The sequence below is a fragment of the Leucoraja erinacea genome, chromosome 14 (genome assembly GCF_028641065.1).
Source record: "Leucoraja erinacea ecotype New England chromosome 14, Leri_hhj_1, whole genome shotgun sequence".
NCBI lineage: Eukaryota > Metazoa > Chordata > Chondrichthyes > Rajiformes > Rajidae > Leucoraja > Leucoraja erinaceus.
In genome coordinates this window covers 25,581,741-25,596,542 of record NC_073390.1, presented here as the reverse complement: position 1 = coordinate 25,596,542, position 14,802 = coordinate 25,581,741, and the positions used below count along the sequence as shown (strand labels likewise).

The window sequence follows — 14,802 nt, the reverse complement described above, 5'->3', positions numbered from 1 at the left end:
TGCATTCCTGTTTTTCTGTACTGGCCACACCAAACCTAGTGGATCCTTTTATGATAAAACACTTATTCATATCATCTCTCAGCTATCTTTCCTTGAAAGGAGCTAAAGCATATCTTTCTTGCAAAACTTCACAGTTCTGTAATCATTCGGCAAATTTCTTCACAAGATCTTGGAGACCAGATTCTTCTTAAGGCTCTTTGTGGTCTAACCAAAGACCAATACAAATTTAATGTAATTTATCTGCTTTTTAATTCCAGCTAATTAAAGTTTTTGTGAATTGAGTTATAATTTTACAACCACATGAGAGTGATATGCAGCTTTGAGATCCTTCATTGCTACCTTGTAAATAACACATGATCTTTCTCCTCCATCACACACATGCATCTCTTGCATTCTTACACACGCACACACACACTCACACAGGCACATATACATATATATGCATACACGCATATTCTCATGACCAAGTGTGTACGGGCGTGTGCACACTTGAACAGCCGCACAGTTCCTGTGAAACACTGGCCCAGACCCAGAAGACACGCTGCCCCCAGGTTTATAACCTGTTGTGCAAGTTTGGTCATTCAGAGTTGTCACTGCCTGCAGTATTTTCACTCTATGGGTCTCAGTCACACTGCTTCACATGAAAATACCAGATAAACAACTTAGTCTTTTGTGATGATCTCGTATCATGAGATTTCACTCAACAAGCCCCCAGCTTTTCAGGCTGATGCAGTTTCTCTCTATTTGCAAGCAATACAGAGCAAATTGTTTAAAATTTTTAATCACCAAACCGTTAAAATGTTTTCATAAAGCTTTGTGCCCAGTGAATTAAGATGTGCAGTGTGGTAGGACTGCACAGACAGTGACCGCTGCTGGACATTCATTGAAGGTAACTGCAAGGTCAACCACCTTCACTTCAGCTGATGTTTACTTTTGGTGATATTCTCCGAGTTTATTTAGACTCCTGGATAAAGCACAGAGCAGCTAAATTCTGTATGAGGCAATCGTTCTCTGGTTGTGGACATGCCTTGTATGTCAAGCAGCCACTGGTCTGGTCTGCCGTTTAAAGAGCACAGCACTGTATCTCATCAAAACCCGTTCCTCCAGCTCTTGTTCTAGACCCATAAAGTCATACAGAATGGAAACAGACCCTTTGACCAAACTCATCAATGCCATCCAAGATGCCGATCTATACTAATCCAATTTGCCAATATCCCTCTAAACCTTTTGTCTGCATCTACCTGTCCAAATTACTTAAATTGTTTTGTACCTGCCCCAACTACCTCCTCTGGCAGGTCGTTCCAAAAACCACCGCCATCTGAGTGAAAAGGTTGTCCCCTCTGGTTTCCTATTGAATCTTTCCTCTCTCACCTTAAACCTCTGCCTCTATCATGGGGTTACAAGACTCTATACATTCAGCCTATCTATTTCCCTCATGATTTTATACACCTCTATAACATTGAAACCTTGAAACCTCTATAAGATCACCCCTCATCCTCCTTACACCAAGGAATAAAGTTCTAGCCTGCCCACCTCTCTCTGTAGCTCCTGTTAGCTATATGTTGAATGCCATCTACCCCAAACGTTGATGGTTTCAGGGCTGAGAATAAGTAGTGTGTTTTGGGGTATTTAGTATGAATAATCAAAGCTTACTGACTCCTCAGGGGTACTGCAAGGGGATGGGGACTGCAGCCTTTGGGGTGTGGCTGCAAAGTATGGATCGTGTAAACAGGAGCAGTGACCCAGGGAAGCAGGAATGTGATAATATTCAGGCAGCGGGGAGGAGACAGCAAGGCACTAACTCAGCTGTTTTCAGATTTCCGGATTCACCACATGTGACCACTCCACAAGGTCGACTTTTTCTGCTTTTTGTTTTAACTTCGTGGTGAAGTTCTTGGGCAGTCGTTTTGACATGGTCCGTTTGGGGGCAGTTAGAGTGGCAAGGCCTGCTGTATATTTTATGCATCGTTGGGTCAGTTTATTAAATTGCAAACTTCTCTCTCCGAGTGTTGATGTTTGCTCTGGAATGGTTGGAGAATCTGCTATAGGCTTGGCTTTTAATGTTGCTCCCTTCCATTCCATATCCCAGTCTGTAACGACAGAAACATCACCACAACAAACATCAGCAATTGCTAAAACTGCTGGTTATTCTCGTTGGAGGTGGATTGTTCCACTCGCGAATCCCTTCTCAAGCAAGCAACTGGCAGGGTTCCAAGTGCGGTTAACTGAGTTTGTTTGCTGACTGACTTGAACCCAATGCCCTGCTGCTGGGATTAGAACACGCCTCCCACTGCAAACAAGACTGCGATCAGACAGGTCCCACCACTCACATTCTTTGCTAAAATTGAACAAAACAGATTAATGCTTGTGTCATAACAGCATTGCAAGATTTACTGCACTAAATCCTTTCCTAATTAGCACGAGAAATTCTTCCCCACCCAGAGAATGAAACTTTCACACTTGAAGTTGGAAACATGCCATGTTTGTGAGAAATTACTGCACTGTGTAAAGAAAAGCTCCTTACACATTGTCCCGTCAAACACTCTGGGGGAGAGACCGAATAAAGCTTCTTCTGCACTGCCCCATCAAACAGTCCCAGGGTAAGGACGGCATGGGTCCATCCTGGATTGTAGGGTAGCTCAATCCAACTACTCCACATGTCACGCAGTGCCTGATAGGTTGTAGTGCACAGCCATCTGTACTGGTTGTAAGTCTGGCCTTAAACCAGAAAGAGCACACTGCTTTACTGAAGGAGGTTGTTGCCGTGATGAATTGGGAATTTACCGAGCCCAGCGATGTGCCGATTTCTGCAAAGAATTTCCCTGCCACGATAGGTGGGGAGAAAGGCAGAGGGGATACATTTCTTCATTTACAGGGACATACATTGCAAGAGCTAAAAGGTTATGGTATGACTATATAAAACATTAGTATAGAACTATAGGAAGGATGTAGTTGTGTGGAGATGGTGCAAAGGAGATTCACCAGGATGTTGCCTTGGTGAACACCAGCTATGAGGAGAGGCTGGAGGGCTGGGTTTGTTTTCCTTGGAGCAGAGGGAACTACGCAGGGACCGATTGAGAAAATGATGATGGGCACAGATGGGGTCACAGATGAGCCCTTTACTCTGATACCCCTAAATAAAATCCAGTGCAATCAATTGCCTTTAGAAGTCACCTAATTAGTAAATAGAGTCCACTTGTGTGTAATCTAATCTCAGTATAAATACAGCTGTTCTGTGAAGGCCTCAGAGGTTTGTTAGAGAACATTAGTGAACAAACAGCATCATGAAGCCCAAGGAACACACCAGACAGGTCACGGATAAAGTTGTGGAGAAGTTTAAAGCAGGGTTAGGTTATAAAAAAATATCCCAAGCTTTTAACATCTCACGGAGCACTGTTCAATCCATCATCCGAAAATGGAAAGAGTATGGCACAACTGCAAACCTACCAAGACATGGCCGTCCACCTAAACTGACAGGCCGGGCAAGGAGAGCATTGATCAGAGAAGCAGCCAAGATGCCCATGGTAACTCTGGAGGAGCTGCAGAGATCCACAGCTCAGGTGGGAGAATCTGTCCACAGGACAACTATTAGTCGTGCACTCCACAAATCGGAAGAGTGGCAAGAAGAAAGCCATTGTTGAAAAAAGCCATAAGAAGTCCCGTTTGCAGTTTGCCACAAGCCATGTGGGGGGACACAGCAAACATGTGGAGGAAGGTGCTCTGGTCAGATGAGACCAAAATTGAAGTTTTTGGCCTAAATGCAAAATGCTATGTGTGGCGGAAAACTAACACTGCACATCACCCTGAACACACCATCCCCACTGTGAAACATGGTGGTGGCAGCATCATGCTGTGGGGATGCTTTTCTTCAGCAGGGACAGGGAAGCTGGTCAGAGTTGATGGGAAGATGGATGGAGACAAATACAGGGCAATCTTGGAAGAAAACCTGTTAGAGTCTGCAAAAGACTTGAGACTGGGGCAGAGGTTCACCTTCCAGCAGGACAACGACCCTAAACATACAGCCAGAGCTACAATGGAATGGTTTAGATCAAAGCATATTCATGTGTTAGAATGGCCCAGTCAAAGTCCAGACCTAAATCCAATTGAGAATCTCTGGCAAGACTTGAAAATTGCTGTCCACAGACGCTCTCCATCCAATCTGACTGAGCTTGAGCTATTTTGCAAAGAAGAATGGGCAAACATTTCAGTCTCTAGATGTGCAAAGCTGGTAGAGACATACCCCAAAAGACTTGCAGCTGTAATTGCAGCGAAATGTGGTTCTACAAAGTATTGACTCAGGGGGGCTGAATACTTTTGCATGCCACACTTTTCAGTTTTTTATTTGTAAAAAGATTTGAAAACCATGTATCATTTTCCTTCCACTTCACAATTATGCGCCACTTTGTGTTGGTCTATCACATAAAATCCCAATAAAATACATTTACGTTTGTGGTTGTAACGTGACAAAAATGTGGAAAAGTTCAAGGGGTATGAATACTTTTGCAAGCCACTTTATATATGCTATGCTTGCCTTCATATATAGGCACATGGAAATGGAGGGATATAAATCATGTGTAGGAAGATGAGATTAATTTATCTTGGCATCATGTTCGACACAGATATTGTGGGCCAAAGGCACTGATTTTGTGCTGTGCTGTTTTTATGTTCTTTGTAAATGGTAGAGTCATGGGTAGTGTTGTAGAACAGCGAGACCTAAGGGTACTGGTGCATAGTTTCATGAAGGCGGCAAAACAAGCGGTCAGAGTGGTGAAGATGGTACTTGACTCACTTGACTTCATCGGTCGGAGTATTTAGTACAGGTCTGAAGAATGTGCTCGACCTGAAACATCACCTGTTCCTTTTCTCCAGAGTTGCTGCCTGAGTTACTCCAGCAATTTGTGTCTATCTTCAGTATAAACCAGCATCTGCAGTTCCTTCCTTTACGTAGAGGGTGGTGTGTATGTGGAACGAGCTGCCAAAACAAGTGATAGAGACAAATACAATGATGACATTTAAAAGACACTTGGACACGTACATAACTAGGAAAGATTTGGAGGGATAGGGGCCAGGCACAGGCAAGTGGGACTAGCTTGATTAGGCTACTTGGTTGGCATTAACGGGTTGGGCTGAAGAGCCTATTACTGCCGTAAGCTCTTTAACCATATGATTTTTTGGGGGGAAAATGACTGCGCGTTGGAGGAACAGACCCAACGGGTCTGCACTTGGTCTAGTATCCTTTAAATCTTCCCCTCTCATCTGATGTAGACGCTGGGTATTTACCTTATCTATGCCAATCATTATTTTATACACCTCCATCATTTCACCTCTCAAGTTGGTGGCGCCGCAATGGCTGCCTCGCCACCAGTCTGTCTCGTCCTTTTCCTTCTTTGTTGTTTTCTAGTGTGTGCTAAATGTATGTTTTAGTGTTCTTTAGCTTGTTTTATGTTGGGGGTGTGGGGGGAAACCTTTTTTTAATCTCTTACTCGACGGAGACGCAATTTTTCTCCGTATTGTATCTCTGTCCGCACTGCGGCCTTACATCATGGAGCTGGCGGCCACTTGCTGAGGACCAACTTCGGGAGCTCCAACCTCGGGACCCTGCGGACTTTAACATTGTGGAGCTGGCGGTCCCAGTCGGGGATCGATCTCGGAAGCTTCAACAGCGGGGTGCCTGCGGACCTACCATCGTGGAAATCGCAGTCCCTTGGTTAGGGACCGACTTCAGGAGCTGCAACCGCAGGAGCTTCGCCATCGCTCGCCCCGATTCGGGGGCTTCGAACGCCGGCTGCGGGAGCTTCGATCAGCCCGACTGCGGATGGTTCGACTGCCCCGACCGCGGAAGAATAAAGAGGGAAGAAGATTAGTCTTTATTGCCTTCCATCACAGTGAGGAATGTGGGGAATCCGCTGTAGTGGATGTTCATGTTAACTTTTATGTGGTTGTGTGTCTTGTTGCTTTTTTTAGTATGGCTGTATGGTAATCGAGTTTCACTGCCTTAATTGGTGCACGTGATAATAAACAGTCCTTTGAAACCTTTGAACCTTCCTTACTTGAGGGAAAAATAATGCCAGACTTTCCAATCTCACCCAGTAACCCGAGCCCTCCGATCCAAGCTACATCTATGTGCATCTCTTCTGAATCTTCTCTGCACATCTTTACTATAGTGTAACGGCCAGAACTACAGAGAATTATTTAAGTGAGACTGAACCAATACAAGAGACTTCAGATGCTGGAATCTTGAGCTAAAAAACTGTTGAAGTAGGTGAGGTAGCATCTGAAGAGGGAAATGGACAGGCAGCGTTTTAGGTCGGGACCCTTCAGAGGATGTCTGGAATTACAAGTAAATACGAAACAGGGCCCAGTGTGTTTAAAAGAAGTTTAAGAAACATCGCCTGCTGAGCCTGCCGCTGAACCGCTGGGATTTCCACATAATCGTTTAGCTGCTTGCAAATACTGGAATTCAGAAACCAAGAAAGAAGGTGATTTGGAGGAATGCACTATTGATGCAAGTTTCTACTTTTGCACACCAGAAAGATTTAAAAATATCCAAATTTAGAAGCAAAGTCCAGTATTGGTATCAGATGGAACTGCTTCTGATCTCTGCATGCCAAAGGAATGCAGAGTAATGACTGGGAATCAGGCCTGGCAGAAGACAAACAGCTCAATGCCAGCTTCTACACCATGAGGATCAGAATGAATAAACATTAGACTCGCCTCACCCGGCTCCATCAACACTGAACTGTTCTTCGTTGATCTGTTCTTCGCTGCTAATTTTATAAAGTGTGGGATTGACATGTGAATTAAAAGGTTCTGATCCCATGGTTGTAAGTTTAGAATGTTCTCTAAGTAATGAGATGGTCAAAAGTACAAAGTGCTTTGTGGCACGATTGGAAAGGGAGTTTTGGGATCAGTTGTTGGTTGATTACAGATTTTTTTCAATCTTGAATGATCTTGAAGGTGTTGCACTATTGCTTATAAAAAATACATTCAAGGCTATGGGTTATAGGGAGAAGGCAAGAATGTAGAGCTAAAGCCAAGATCAGATGAGCCATGAATTTTGGCCATACTATCCCGAGTCTGATCCAGCATCCATCGTTGCTCTGACCTTGGCCTCACTTCTACTCTCCTGCCCATTCCCCAGAGCGTCTGATTCCCGATAAACTAAAACTCTGTAGATATTGCCCTGAATATATTCAACGATTTGGCCTCCACTGTGGCTGCAATGGAGAAATCAAAGTTTCATGGCCTGAAAGATGACATTCCATTGCATTTGCCTAAAATGGATAATTCCTTATCCTGAAGCTCATTACCCCTTGATGAGAATCATCCGTTCAGCATCCACTCTGTCAGCTCTCAGAATCTACATTTCAATAAGATTACATTTCATTGCTTTAAACTCCTAAACGCCCATCCAATCCAAGCATTAATTCCTGCAATCAACCTTGTGAACCTTTTGCGACGGTTGCTGTCTCCAATATAAGCATATTCCTTCTTGACAAAGGAAATCAAAACTAAACATCGTACCCCATGTATGGTCCCACCAACACCATGTCCACTTGTAGCAATGCTTTCCTACTTTTATTGTCCAACTCCTTCGCAATAAAAGCCTATGTTCCATTTGCCTTCCTAATCACAAGTTGTACCAGCAGGCTCACTCTCTGTGTTTCCTAGATCCATCTGCAGAGCCGTATTGAGCCCTTACCTATTGTTAACTTTTGTTTTTATGGTTAGTTTGATTGGAAGATGATTGATAGGATAGGGTAGCGGATCTTGTATACATGGACTTTAGTAAAGCTTTCGACAAATTCCATGATGGTAGGTTGATCCAGAGCATTAAGTCGCATGGAATACAGGGTGACTTGGTAGATCGGATAGAAGATGGAAAGTTGTTTGGAGGCAGTTTCTCTGACTGGAGCTCTGTGGCCAGTGATTTTCCGCAATAAATAGTGCTGGGACCTATGTTATATGTAATGATTTATAGAAAAATGTAGATGGTCTGAGTTTGTTTACTTTGCTTCAGATTCTGGCATATGTACTCTCCTGTGGTTCCACTACATCCATTTGTTCTTTTTATCCATTTTGCTCATTAAATCCTCAAGGAACTTAACCAAATGTGCCAAACATGAATTCCGTCTTACAAAAAAAAAGATGACATTGTTTAGTGCAATTCCGATTGTCTCCTTCCTTAATAAACGGCTCCAGTACTTCTCTTGTAGCATGGCGCACACTAGCTGACATAGAATTCCCTGCTGTCAATCTTCCTTTTTTGAATATCGGTATCGTAAAGCAACGATTAAGTTCAAGCAATGTGACAGGCTTAAGTGCAATTAGTTTGCCTGGTACATTTACTTTAGGCCACTTGCTAAATACTGTGGAAGCTGATAATCTGAAATGGAAGTGAGGAATACACGGCAGCTGAAACAACATCAGATCTGGCTGACTTTTTGTTCGATATAGCAGTTTGCAGCTGGGAAACATAGAAAGTTCTCAGAGTGGAGAAGAGATGATGCCAGAAGTTTTGGATTTCCAGCATTTTCACCTTTCTTGACATCATGGTTCATTCTAACCCCCTCAAAATTTGCTCCTAGAGTTTGCATGCTCTTTACCTCTTTACCTCTTCTACCATATGGGCAGAAACAAGATATTTGTTGAAACTTTCTCTCTTTATTTCCTGATATTAAACATCTAATCTCATCCACTGAATGGACCAACCAGAGCTCGAAGAATAAGAACTTGGAACTAGAGTGGGTGATTCTGCCACTCGTGCTTGGGGTCCATCTGCGACCATCATGCTTTAGGTTTAAGCTTAGGCTTAGGTTTGTTATTGTCAGGTGTACCAAGGTACAGTGAAAAGCTTTGTTTTGCATGCTATCCAAACAGATCGGTTATACTATACATAAATATAATCAGTAAAGTAGGTAGAGCAAAGGGGAAGATACAGAGTATAGAATATAGTTCTCAGCATTGTAGCGCATCGGCTGCTTGGACTAACAGGCTGACATTTTACTCCAATGCCTCCTTCCTGCACTGCCCTGCATCCCCTGAGCTTCTCCTCCCCTTCCCAGTTCTTTATATTTTATGTCAACAAGTTGACTGAAGGGAGTAAATGTCATATTTTCAAATTTGCTGATGATACAAAACTAGGTGGGATCGGTAGTACGGAGGAAGATGTAAAGAGACAGCAAAGGGTGTGGGCATGGCAGGTGGAAGAGTATGAGGTCATTGATTGTGGGAAGTAAATGAACAGAGCATTTGTTAAATGCTGAGGAACTGGATTGTGGTCATTTTCAAGTGTGCTTGTACAAAGTTACAACAGACCAACAGGCAGGCAAAGCAAACAATTTGGAGGGCAAATGATATGTTAGTTTTTATGTTAAGACAACTCGTATGCATGAGTAAGGAAGCCTTACTGTAATTGTGTAGGAACTTGGTGAGATCACACCTGTAATATTGCGTGCAGATTTGGTTTGCTAACCTAAGAGAGGAAACACTTGGTTAAGAGTGGGCGCACTGGTTCCATAGATTATGGGTTTGCTGTGTGGTGAGAGGGTGAGTAGGAGGGGATTGTATTTTCGAGAGTTTAGAAGAGTGATTGCCTCAAAATGTCCAGTCTTTGCGGTTTCATTTTCTCTCTTTCACCGTGTGGGAATCCCCTGGCGACTTGGTTACCTCCATGTTTCATGTGTAGGCTGGCTATTTAATTGTTACTGTCAATTATGTCGAATGAAACTGAGGTGGGGGAACCGCTGGGGAGATTGCTGGGTTGGAGTACTTCAGTACTGGGGAGAGATTGGAGAAACTAGGCTTGTCTTCCCTGGAGTGAAGAAGGATGAGGGGTAATCTGATGGTAGTATAGAAAATAAGAGGCAGAGATAGGCTGGGAAGTGACATTCTTTGTCCCATGGTAGAGTATCATAAACAAGAGGGCACAGGTTTAAGGTGAGAGGAAGGAGTTTTAAAAAGGACTAGAGGGCAAATGTTTTCATGCTCAGAGTGGGTGGTATCTGAAACTCTGCCAGAGGAGGTGGTGGAATCATTATATTTAGGCATAGTACTTAAATAGACCAGGCATTAAAATAAATAGTCCAAGTGTGGGTAAATGGTATAGTTGGGAGGAAAGCCCAGTATGGGCGTGGTGGGAAAAAAGAACACATTTCTATGCTCTACAGCTCTATGACTCATAGAATCGATGGGAATGCTCTGTGAGTTAGTATAGACTTTAGGGCAAAATGCCCTCCTTTATTATAAGGAAATATGATAACGTACAAAGAGCTTGGCAGAGGGGATGCTTCACTTGGCTGGGTAGTCTATGTCGAGGGCACAGCTTCAGAATAGGGAAGGTGCAGGCCTAATGAAGGCAATTAGGATTAGTGTAGCTAGGCATCGTGGTCAGCATGCACGAGATGGGCTGAAGGGCCGGTTTCTGTGTTGTGAATCTCTACGACTCTGAGTTTCGAACCAAGCCTTTGCGGAGATACCTGCCATGCATTCACAAGCCTTGGCACACATATGGTTTGGCCCCATGCGACTGTGGGGTTGGAACCAAATGCACAGAGAACAGGACTACCAATCAACATGCTGTCCTTCACTTTGAAACTTTCCTTGTACATTATGTCCCCACAATGTGTTGACTGTGCTTGGAAATCGCATGCTGGATCTCACTTCAAATACCTTCTGAATGTTTCTGCAGGGCCGGGTGCCACACACTGTAGCAAGCTGCTTCCCCAGCTAATCTCACATCCTGCTGATCGCCCTCTATCTCAGGCTACTGGTGATCCAATGCGTCACCCCAATGAAATGGAACACAAAGTCTTGTTGTTGCAAATCTGATACATCGGCCCGCTGTAAGCAGAAGTCATCGAAGGAATTGCTGAATGTCGGAGGGGCTGAGTGGACAGCGCTAAGCACAGGCCGTTCCGAGTAACGAGAGGGTTTGTTTTTACAGCCACCATCTGCCCATTCCCTCCACAGATGCTGCCTGACCTGCTGAGTTCCTCCAACGCTCTGCGTTTTGCTCCATAAGTCGAGTTTGTCCATAAGTTGGAAAATACACAAAAATCACTCAGTATGGGCACCATATCTCCACAGTATTATAAAAGCACACGTCTGATAAGGTAAAACAATGACTAAAAGTGGAGAGAAAGGGAAGTTGTTGTGCTTTTGGTAGGATACTTGGAGCTTCTCGCCGTATGTGTGGGTATCCATAAGTTGGGCATCAGAACCAGAGGTTGGCCGGCAGGAAGATCTGGGCTCCCAGGTGAGGGTGGGGGGATTTGGGGGGATGATGGAGATTACTGAGCGAGTGCCTTTCATCACTAGCAATCCGGGCAAAAATATGATTGTGTGTCAGGTTGTAACTGTGCTCAGTGGCTACAGTGTGGTGTAACGGATAGGTACCATTCAATCCTGGTTGCTATCACCAGTAAACAGTCCAGGTTGTATATTCGTCCACTATCCCCCATTGCCAAGCCCTGTCCAGTAAAATCATCTCAGGAGTCCAGTCTACCCATCTTCACCCCACTCTTACCCACTCCCCACAGCCCAGTCTGGGGTGCTGAGTGTGTTCCTGTTGGCTGCGCAGTCTGTGATCATACCTGGACTCCTCCACTATGTTTTGTATCCAACCCAGTGAGCTCTGAACCAGAGAAAGCTCAGACCGTGGTTTGAAAGGCTTCTTTATATGTTCCTTGTGCCCAAGGCTTTTTCAATTAAAGCTTTTACTGGAATGCGATCCTTAGCATTGAGGCAACAGGCCAAAATCTGTGCACATTAAACTATGAACTTTTATTAGTGCGATTGCATCTGTTCAAGCTGCTGGATGTCAATGCCAGGAATTTCAGGCAACTCAAACATACGTCAAACTTTCTCTCAAATCAGACATGCTTAGCTTTTGTACAGAGTAAAGCTGCCTCAGTACTGTCCCACTGACACCTCAAGTCTCATCTGACACAACCCCACCAACAATGTTGGAGTCCCACAGCTATATTTCTCTGGCAGTGTGGCACGCCCTCAGCACTGCCCCTCTGGCAGTGTGACACCTCCGCACCTCTGCTTTGGGATAGCACTCCCTCAGCACTGCCCTTCTGGCAGTGTGCCCCGACCCTCAGCTTTGCCTCTCTGGCAGTGTGCCCCCCTCCCTCAGCACTGCCCCTCTGGCATTGTGGCACCCTGTCAGCACTGCCCCTCTGCCAGTGCGACACTATCTCTGCTCTGCCCCTCTGGTGGTATGGCATCCCCTCAGCACTGCTCTCTCAGAGTGCAGTGGGCTTTAAACAAACAGCATGCCCAATAACTACAAGGAAATATGTTTTGAAGTGTACATCATTAATACCACTGCTAAGTTTTTGACCATTTAATTTTCTCTTGCTTTCACCTTCTCCTGCCTGATATTCTCCAATTCCCAGTTGCCTTTTATTTACTTTCATTTCTCATTTCATCTATGTTCTCCCCCACCCCCTCTGGTTCCCAAGTCCTTTTCCTCCCCTATTTCCACTTCCCTCTTCTCTCTCTCCCTCCTTTTTTCTATGCACACACACTCTCTCTCTCTCTCCCCCCGATTCCAACATTCTTATCCCCAAATGACTCTGTAAGGCCTCCGACATGGTGATCTTTATTAGGGATTTACCTATATTGAATATTGCAGTTCAGTGCTTAATTGACCATGCATTTGGGGAGCAGCACCTGTTTGCAATGTGGGGTGTTAGGGACACAGTGTTCCTCGATGGTTTGTCGTGTTGCTTGAGCTGGGAACCAGAGTGGAAGTGTTGGACCTCTCTGGATGTGGGCACCTTCTACCCAGAGTGATGAACTCATCCCTGGTGAGCAACAGATTCCCCAACCCTCCTCTGCGTTCGATCATTGTGGGCTTTTGGCAATGCCCCTCAATCAAATGTAATTCATGTAGCCTGCGCACTCCTGTATAACAACAAGGATCTGTCCTTGGCTCCTCCAGTTTCCAGCAATGTGTTGCTTCTTGGCTGAAAGGAATACTAAAGCAATATAGACCAAGGATGATCGTTCAATCACATTACCTTGGAGAGCCCTCCAGTCAATCTCAGTCTCTCCCGCTTCCTCCAGCCCTACCTTTTCAATGTACCCAGCTAAGCTTTGGAAAGTTAATATTGAGTCTGTTTCTGTTATCCTTTTAATGGGCACCAAAGGAAAAAGGGGGGGGGGGGGGGGGGGGGGGACGGACTATGCTGGCAGTGGATGAATGAAATTTAAAGACCAGTGGGAAAAGGAAGGAGAAAAGACAAAGATTAACTTTGCCAACAAATTAATCACAGGATGAAGCATTTCTAGGTATAAGGTGAGAGGAAGTTCTGAACACGACTTCTCGGCATCTTCCTAAGCAACCACAGGAAGTAGAGACTTCCTCTCTTCCTGTCAGCTCTCGACCTAAACACTTCTTACAGGTGAAGCAGTGATTTACTGGTGATATTAACTTCCAATTTTATACACTGAATTTGAGTCTCACAACGTTCTACTCTGGGGAAACCAAATACAGTATAACTGATTGTTGAACACATTTGTGGAAACAGGCTCTTCAGCCCAACCCATCCATGCCGTCCAAAGTGGCTCCCTGAGCTAATCCCATTTGCCTGTTTGACCCATATCTCTACACCTTTCTTATTCATGTCTGTTTGCAAGTAACCTATGTTTCAAGTTGTCATTACTTACATTTGCCATCTCATTCTGACAACTTGAACTGTTCCAATTGAACAGTACAGGTCCACCACCGATTTTCCGGCACCCTTGGTTCCAGAGCCTTTCTGGATTATCCATTCTGCCGGACCAACAGAGATCACAAGCTTTTGGGGCCAAGATACCGACCCACAATGACAGTCGCAGAAGTCGGCTATGGGAAGGGATCTAGAGCCCTGGCCACAGGGAGCAAATTGAACCGGCTGATTGGCATGGAAATTGACTGATTCCACCAAGTTGACTGGTTCCACCCAGATGCTTATAGAACGTCACAGGAGATCCTTCTTCCCTGTGGCTATCAAACTGTACAGCTCCTCCCCCTTCTGTCATGGTGTAGCCTGACTCCCCCCCCAACCCCCCTCCCAATCTTTGCACATCCCCAATCCTTTCCACTCGTCACTTTAGTTTCATGTATCTTGCGTTTTATGTCTGTTGGCAGATCAATTTCCCTCCTGGGATAAATAAATTCTATCGTATCGTAAGTCCCAATGAGGTTGAGTTTGGCTGCTTCACCCAGCCTAGGCACCACATGTTCAGGTGGACCTTTGGGGGGGAATATGTCAGTATTAAAGAGTAGGCCAGACCACAAGTTACTGGAAAATCGGTGGTAGACCTATACGTTCAAGAACCAACACTCCTCAGTTACCTATGCAGACGAGAGGAATAACACATATTTGGAAGTGTAATTTTTCTTGAGTTCTTTCCTACACTCTATATTCCTCAAGAGATTCTCTTGATACCAGTTGCCTATTCATGCCGTATGTTTCTATATTTTCCTGATCAAATCTTCAATATCTATTCAAGGTTCACTAATTTTGCCATGTTGTCGCGTCGCCTCTGTTGTCCAATGCACAAGTACGGTGAGGTACAGGTGCAATATTTACAGCAGCATTACAGCCATATACACAGCAGAAATTATACAGAAATCGTACATAAATAGCACATAAAATTTAAAAAAAAAGAAGTCTGCAAAATAACCCACAAGAAAATGGTGCAAAAACATGATTAGAATAAACAAAAGTCCATGTTAGTGCAGGAGATGGTTCATAGTGTTCTTTTTGAGCTATTGGTAGCCAAGTAGATTAGGAAACAACATTC

The 14,802-nt window shown here is 44.4% G+C and overlaps 1 protein-coding gene across 7 annotated transcripts in view; it reads left to right on the top strand.

The window, feature by feature from the left end:
• The window catches only part of lpp (LIM domain containing preferred translocation partner in lipoma), a 159,828-nt gene that overhangs the window by 39,708 nt on the left and 105,318 nt on the right, over positions 1 to 14,802 (top strand). Inside the window, exon 1 of one of the 7 annotated variants that reach the window (XM_055645885.1) lies at positions 9,135 to 11,114. The exons of the other annotated variants lie outside the window; for them this stretch is intronic. The gene's annotated coding sequence lies outside the window, so the exon portion shown is untranslated. Of the gene's footprint in view, positions 1 to 9,134; positions 11,115 to 14,802 lie in introns of those variants that run through there. 7 annotated transcript variants of the gene reach the window in all.